The sequence below is a fragment of the Callorhinus ursinus genome, unplaced genomic scaffold (assembly GCF_003265705.2).
Source record: "Callorhinus ursinus isolate GAN/ISIS: 27379988/994484 unplaced genomic scaffold, GSC_fseal_2.0 scaffold40, whole genome shotgun sequence".
Taxonomy (NCBI): Eukaryota; Metazoa; Chordata; class Mammalia; order Carnivora; family Otariidae; genus Callorhinus; species Callorhinus ursinus.
This window is the reverse complement of record NW_027397102.1, coordinates 13,919,858-13,925,959: the sequence shown is the minus strand read 5'-3', so window position 1 is coordinate 13,925,959 and position 6,102 is coordinate 13,919,858. Positions and strand designations below refer to the sequence as shown.

Below are 6,102 nucleotides of genomic sequence, written 5' to 3'. Positions count from 1 at the left end.
ACTGCACTGGTTCTCAGGACCACTTGCCTAAGAAAAACAGCACCTGCAGAGTTCTGAGTGGTAGGGCTTGTGTAAGTGGTTTACACCACAGTTGGTGCTGTGTTGCTTCCTGAAGTTAGTTTATGCTGAAGGGCAGGGGAGAGATATGGCTTACACCAGCTCCTTTGTCCCTGGAGAAGCAATGTTACCTCTTTCAGATGCACTCCAATAAGGGGAAATTGTCTCTCCATGCATCCCAGGGCATCCTCAGATTAAGTCACCTGTCCTCCAGGCTATCTGTCCTCCTTTTCCACAGGAACACTACAGCAACTAGCAGGCTCCACACCTGCCCCGATGTGGACCTCTAAAACTAATTGTAAAAACTAATGAAAATCAGTCCCTTTCATTTCCCAGTCAATGGCTTTGGGGAAGTGCTTTACTTGTGTGATTCCCTGTGTACTTCTTTCTCTCCCTTTTCTCAGTGACCAAGGCTCCTTCCCCTCCATGGTACCCACAATCCACTTCTACCACAAATCACATCTCCCCACTTCCTGCCTTCCACAATGTTGCCTTTTCTTTCCCTCTAGTTGTGCAGTTTGTTCTGTTGGTCCTCAGGTCGATTTCTTGGGTATTGAATGATTTGATATTTATCTACCTGAGTTCAAGGAACCAGAAGAGCTTAGGGTCCTCTTACTACTATGTCATCTTAGCTCCTCAGAGAACAAATCTTTTGATATGTTCCAGGGACCCTCTGGAATATCTCTTATCTCAAAAGTTATTTCTAAGTCCAAAAGATTTCATTTAGAATTTGAATTTGGGGGAGTTTATAAAAAATATTAAATGTGGCTCCTGGGTGGCTCAGGCATTAGTCAGCTGCCTTCAGCTCAGATCATGATCCGGGGGTCCTGGGATGGAGCCCCACATTGGGCTCCCTGCTCAGTGGAAATCCTGCTTCTCCCTCTCCCACTCCCCCTCCTTGTGTTCCCTCTCTCGCTGTGTCTCTCTCTGTCAAATAAATAAAATCATTTAAAAAAGAGGTAGATAAATTTAGACTTATTTAGCAACTAAATTTTTGGTATTTTATCTTATTTTTTTTAGATTTTATTTAAATTCAAGGTTGTTAACATATAGTGCATTATTAGTTTCAAGGGTAGAATTTAGTGATTCATCAGTTCCATATAAGACACACTGCTCAATACAACAAGTGCCTTCCTTAATGCCCATCACCCAATTACCCCATCACCCCCTCCTCCCCTCCAGCAGCCCTCACTTTATTCCCTATATTTAAGAGTCTCTAATGGCTTGCCTCTCTCTTTCTTTGTATATTATTTTATTATTCTTCCCTTTCCCTTATGTCATCAGTTTTGTTTCTTAAATTTCACATATAAGTGAAATCATATGGTATTTGTCTTTCTCTGACTGACTTATTTTGCTTAGCATAATACCCTCTAGTTCCACCAACATCATTGCAAATGCAAGATTTCATTCTTTTTGGTGGCTGAGTAATATTCCATTGTATATACATACCATATCTTCTCTATCCATTCATCTATTGATAGATATCTGGGCTCTTTCCATAGTTTGGCTAGTGTGAACATTGCTGCTATAAACATTGGGGTGAATGTGTCCCTTCAAATCACTCTGTTTGTATCCTTTGCATAAATACCCAGTAGTGTTATTGCTGGGTCATAGGGTCACACTATTTTTAACTTTCTGAGGAGCCCACATACTGTTTTCCAGAGTGGCTGCACCAGTTTGCATTCCTACCAACAGTAGAAGAGTGTTCTCCTTTCTCTGCATTCTCACCAACATCTGTTGTTTCTTGACTTGTTAATTTTATCTATTCTGACTGGTGTGAGGTGGTATCACATTGCAGTTTGACTTTTATTTCCCTGATGCCTAGTGATGTTGAGCATTTTTTCATGTGTCTGTTAGCCACTTGCATGTCTTCTTTGGAGAAATGTCTCTTCATTTCTTCTGCCCATTCCTTGATTGGATTTTTCATTTATTGGATGTTGAGTTTGACAAGTTCTTTATAGGTTTTGGATACTTTATCAGTATATGTCAAATATCTTCTCCCATTCCTTAGTTTGCCTTTTAGTTTTGTTGATTGTTTCCTTTGCTGTGCAAATATTTTTTATCTTGATGAAGTTCCAATAGTTCATTTTTGCCTTCGTTTCCCTTGACTCTAGAGACATGTCTAGCAAAAAGATCCTGTGACCAAGTCAAAGAGGTTGCTGTCTGTGTTTTCACTAGGAGTGTGATGGATTCCTGTCTTACATTTAGGTCTTTCATCCATTTTGATTCTATTTTTGTGTATGGTGTAAGGAAATGGTCCAGTTTCATTTTTCTGAATGTGTCTGTCCAATTTTCCCAACACTATTAGCTGAAGAGACTGTCTTTTTTTTTTTTCCCCATTGGATATTCTTTCCTGCTTTGTTGAAGATTAGTTGACCATAGAGTTGAGAGTCCATTTCTGAGTTCTCTATTTTGTTCCATTGATCCATGTGTCTGTTTTTGTGCCAGTACCACATTGTCTTCATCACTACAACTTTGTAAATTAGCTTGAAGTCCAGAATTGTGATGCCTCTGTCTTTAGTTTTCTTTTTCAACATTCCTTTGGTTATTTAGGGTCTTTCTGGTTTCATACAAATTTTGTAATTGTTTGTTCCCTCTCTGTGAAAAATCCTGGTGTTATTTTGATCAGGATTGCATTGAATGTGGAGACTCCTTTGGGTAGCATAAATATTTTAACAATATTTATTTTTCCAATCTATGAGCATGGAATGTTTTTCCACTTATTTGTGTCTTCCTCAATTTCCTCCATCAGTGCTCTATATTTTTCAGAGTAAAGATCTTTTACCTCTTTGGTTAGGTTTATTCCTAGGTATCTTATTATTTTTGGTGCAATTGTAAATGGTATTGATTCATCAATTTATCTTTCTGCTGTGTCATCATTGGTGTATAGAAATGCGACAGGCTTCTGTGCACTGATTTTATATCCTGCAATTAAGCTGAATTCTTATACCAGTTCTAGCAATTTTTTGGTGGATCCTTGTGGCTTTTATACATAAAGTATCATGTTGTCTGTGAAGAGTGAAAGTTTGATTTCTTCTTTTTTGCCTATTTGGATGCCTTTTATTTCTTTTTTTTTTTAAGATTTTATTTATTTATTTGACAGAGAGACACAGCGAGAGCAGGAACACAAGCAGGGGGAGTGGGAGAGGGAGAAGCAGGCTTCCCACTGAGCAGGGAGCCCGATGTGGGACTCGATCCCAGGACCCTGGGATCATGACCTGAGCCAAAGGCAGATGCTTAACGACCGAGCCACCCAGGTGCCCAAGGATGCCTTTTATTTCTTTGTGTTGTCTGATTGCTACTTCTGTTGGATAACAGTGGTGAGAGTGGACATTCCTGTTGTGTTTCTGACCTTTTGGCAAAAGCTGTCAGCTTTTCCCCACTGAAGATGATATTAGCTGTGGATCTTTCATATATGTCCCTTATGATGTGGAATATTCCCTCTATCCCTACTTTGTTGATGGTTTTTATCAAGAAAGAATGCTGTAGCTTTTTCACAATGGGTTTGCCACCAGAACACACGTGTCATGAAAACCACCATTAAACCTAAACCAGAATGGGAAAGGAAAAGACTCACACCAACATTGTCATCATTGGACACATAGATTCAGGCAAGTCTAATACTACGGGTCATCTGATCTACAAATATGGTGGGATTGACAAAAGAACTACCGAAAAATTTGAGAAGGAGCCTGCTGAGATGGGATGGGAAATGGTTCCTTCAAGTATGCCTGGGTCTTGGATAAACTGAAAACTGAACATGAATGTGGTATCACCATTGATATCTCCCTATGGAAATTTGAGACCAACAAGTATGATGCAATCATCATTGATGCCCCAGGACACAGAGACTTTATCAAAAACATGATTACAGGCACATCTCAGGCTGACTGTGCTGTTCTGATTGTTGCTGCTGGTGTTGGTGAATTTGAAGCAGGTATCTCCAAGAATGGGCAGACCCATGAGAATTCCCTTCTAGCTTACACACTGGGTGTAAAAAAAATAATTGTTAGTGTTAATAAAATGGATTCCACTGAGCCACCCTACAGCCAGATGAGATATGAGGAAATCATTAAGGAAGTCAGCAAAAATTGGCTACAACTCTGACACAGTAGTATTTATGCAAATTTCTGATCAGAATGGTGACAACATGCTGGAGCCAAGTGCTAACATGCCTTGGTTCAAGGGATGGAAAGTCACCCATAAAGATGGGAATGCCAGTGGAACCACACTGCTTGAAGTTCTCGAGTGCATTCTGCCACCAGCTCATCCAGCTGACAAGCCCTTGCATCTGCCTCTCCAGGACGTCTACAAAATTGGTGGTATTGGTACCGTCCCTGCGGGCTGAGTGGAGACTGGTGTTCTTAAACCTGGCATGGTGGTCACCTTTGCTCCACTCAATGTTATAGCTGAAGTCAAGTCTGTTGACTCACCATGAAGCTTTGAGTGAGGCTCTTCCTGCAGACAATGTGGGCTTAAATGTCAAGAACTTATCTGTCAAAGATGTTCATTGTGGCAATGTGGCTAGTGACAGCAAAAATGACCCATGAATGGAAGCAGCTGGCTTCACAGCTCAGGTGATTATCCTAAACCTTCCAGGCCAAATCAGGGCTGGATCTGCATCTGTGCTGGACTGTCACACAGCTCACATTGCTTGCAAGTTTGCTGAGCTGAAGGAGAAAATAGATCGTCATTCTGGGAAAAAGCTGGAAGATGGTCCCAAGTTCTTGAAATCTTGTGATGCTGCCATTGTTGATATGGTTCCTGGCAAGCCTATGTGTGTTGAGAGCTTCTCTATCCTCTGGGTCATTATGCTGTTTGTGACATGAAGCAGACTGTTGCTGTGGGTGTCATCAAAGCAGTGAACAAGAAGGCAGCTGGATCTGGTAAGGTCACCAAATCTGCCCAGAAAGCTCAGAAGGCTAAATGAATGTTACCTACAATATCTGCCACCCCAGTATTAATCAGGGGTGGAAGAGCAGTCTCATAACTGTTTGTTTCAGTTGGCCTTTTAAGTTTAATAGTAAAAGATGTGTTAATGATAACAATGCATCATAAAGACTTCAGAAGGAAAGGAGTATGTTTTGTGGACCATTTGTTTTTGTTTTGTTTTGTTTTGTTTTGTGCGTGTGGCAGTTTTAAGTTATTAGTTTTTAAAATCAGTACTTCTTAATGGAAACACTTGACCAAAAATCTGTCACAGAATTTTGAGAAAGAAGTCTAATGAGAAAAAATAAAAAGAATACTGTATTTTGTCAAATACATTTTCTGCATCTATTGAGAGGATCATATGGTTCTTATCCTTTCTTTTATTAATGTGGTTTATCATGTTGATTTATTTGTGGATGTTGAATGAGTCCTGCAGTCCAGGAATAAACTCCACCCAATTGTGATGAATTTTAATGTGCTATTGGATATGATTAGCTAGTATTTTTTTGAGAATTTTTCATCCATTTTCATCAGGGATATTGGTCTGTAAGTCTCCTTTTTGATGGGGTCTTTGTCTGGTTTTGGGATCAAGGTAATGTTGACCTCATAGAATGAGTATGCAAGTTTTCCTTCCACTTATATTTTATGGAAAAGTTTCAGAAGAATAAGTATTAATTCTTCTTTAAATGTTTGGTAGAATTCCCCTGGGAAGCCATCCAGTGCTGGACTCGTGTTTTTGGGGAGATTTTTGATCACTGATTCAATATCTTGTTGGTTATGAGTCTGTTCAGATTTTCTATTTCTTCCTGTTTTAGTTTTGGTAGTTTATATGTTTCCTTGAATTTAACCGTTTCTTCCAGATTGTCTAATTTGTTGGCATATAATTACTAATAATATTCTCTTATAATTGTTTGTATTTCTATGTTCTTGTTTGTGATCTCTCATCTTTCATTTGTGATTGTAATTATTTGGGTCCTTTTTCTTTTTGTTAAGTCTGTCTAGGGGTTTATCAATTTTGTTTATTCTTTCAAAGAACCGGTTCCTAGTTTCATTGATCCGTTGTAATGTTATTTTTTTATTTCTATATCATTGATTCCTGTTCTAATCTTTATTATT

General features: G+C 39.1%; 1 pseudogene; it reads left to right on the top strand.

Annotated features, from left to right (window-relative positions):
• Positions 1–3,613: 3,613 nt before the first annotated feature.
• On the top strand, positions 3,614–5,029 carry LOC112828728 (elongation factor 1-alpha 1 pseudogene; annotated as a pseudogene).
• The last annotated feature ends 1,073 nt before the right edge of the window (positions 5,030–6,102 follow it).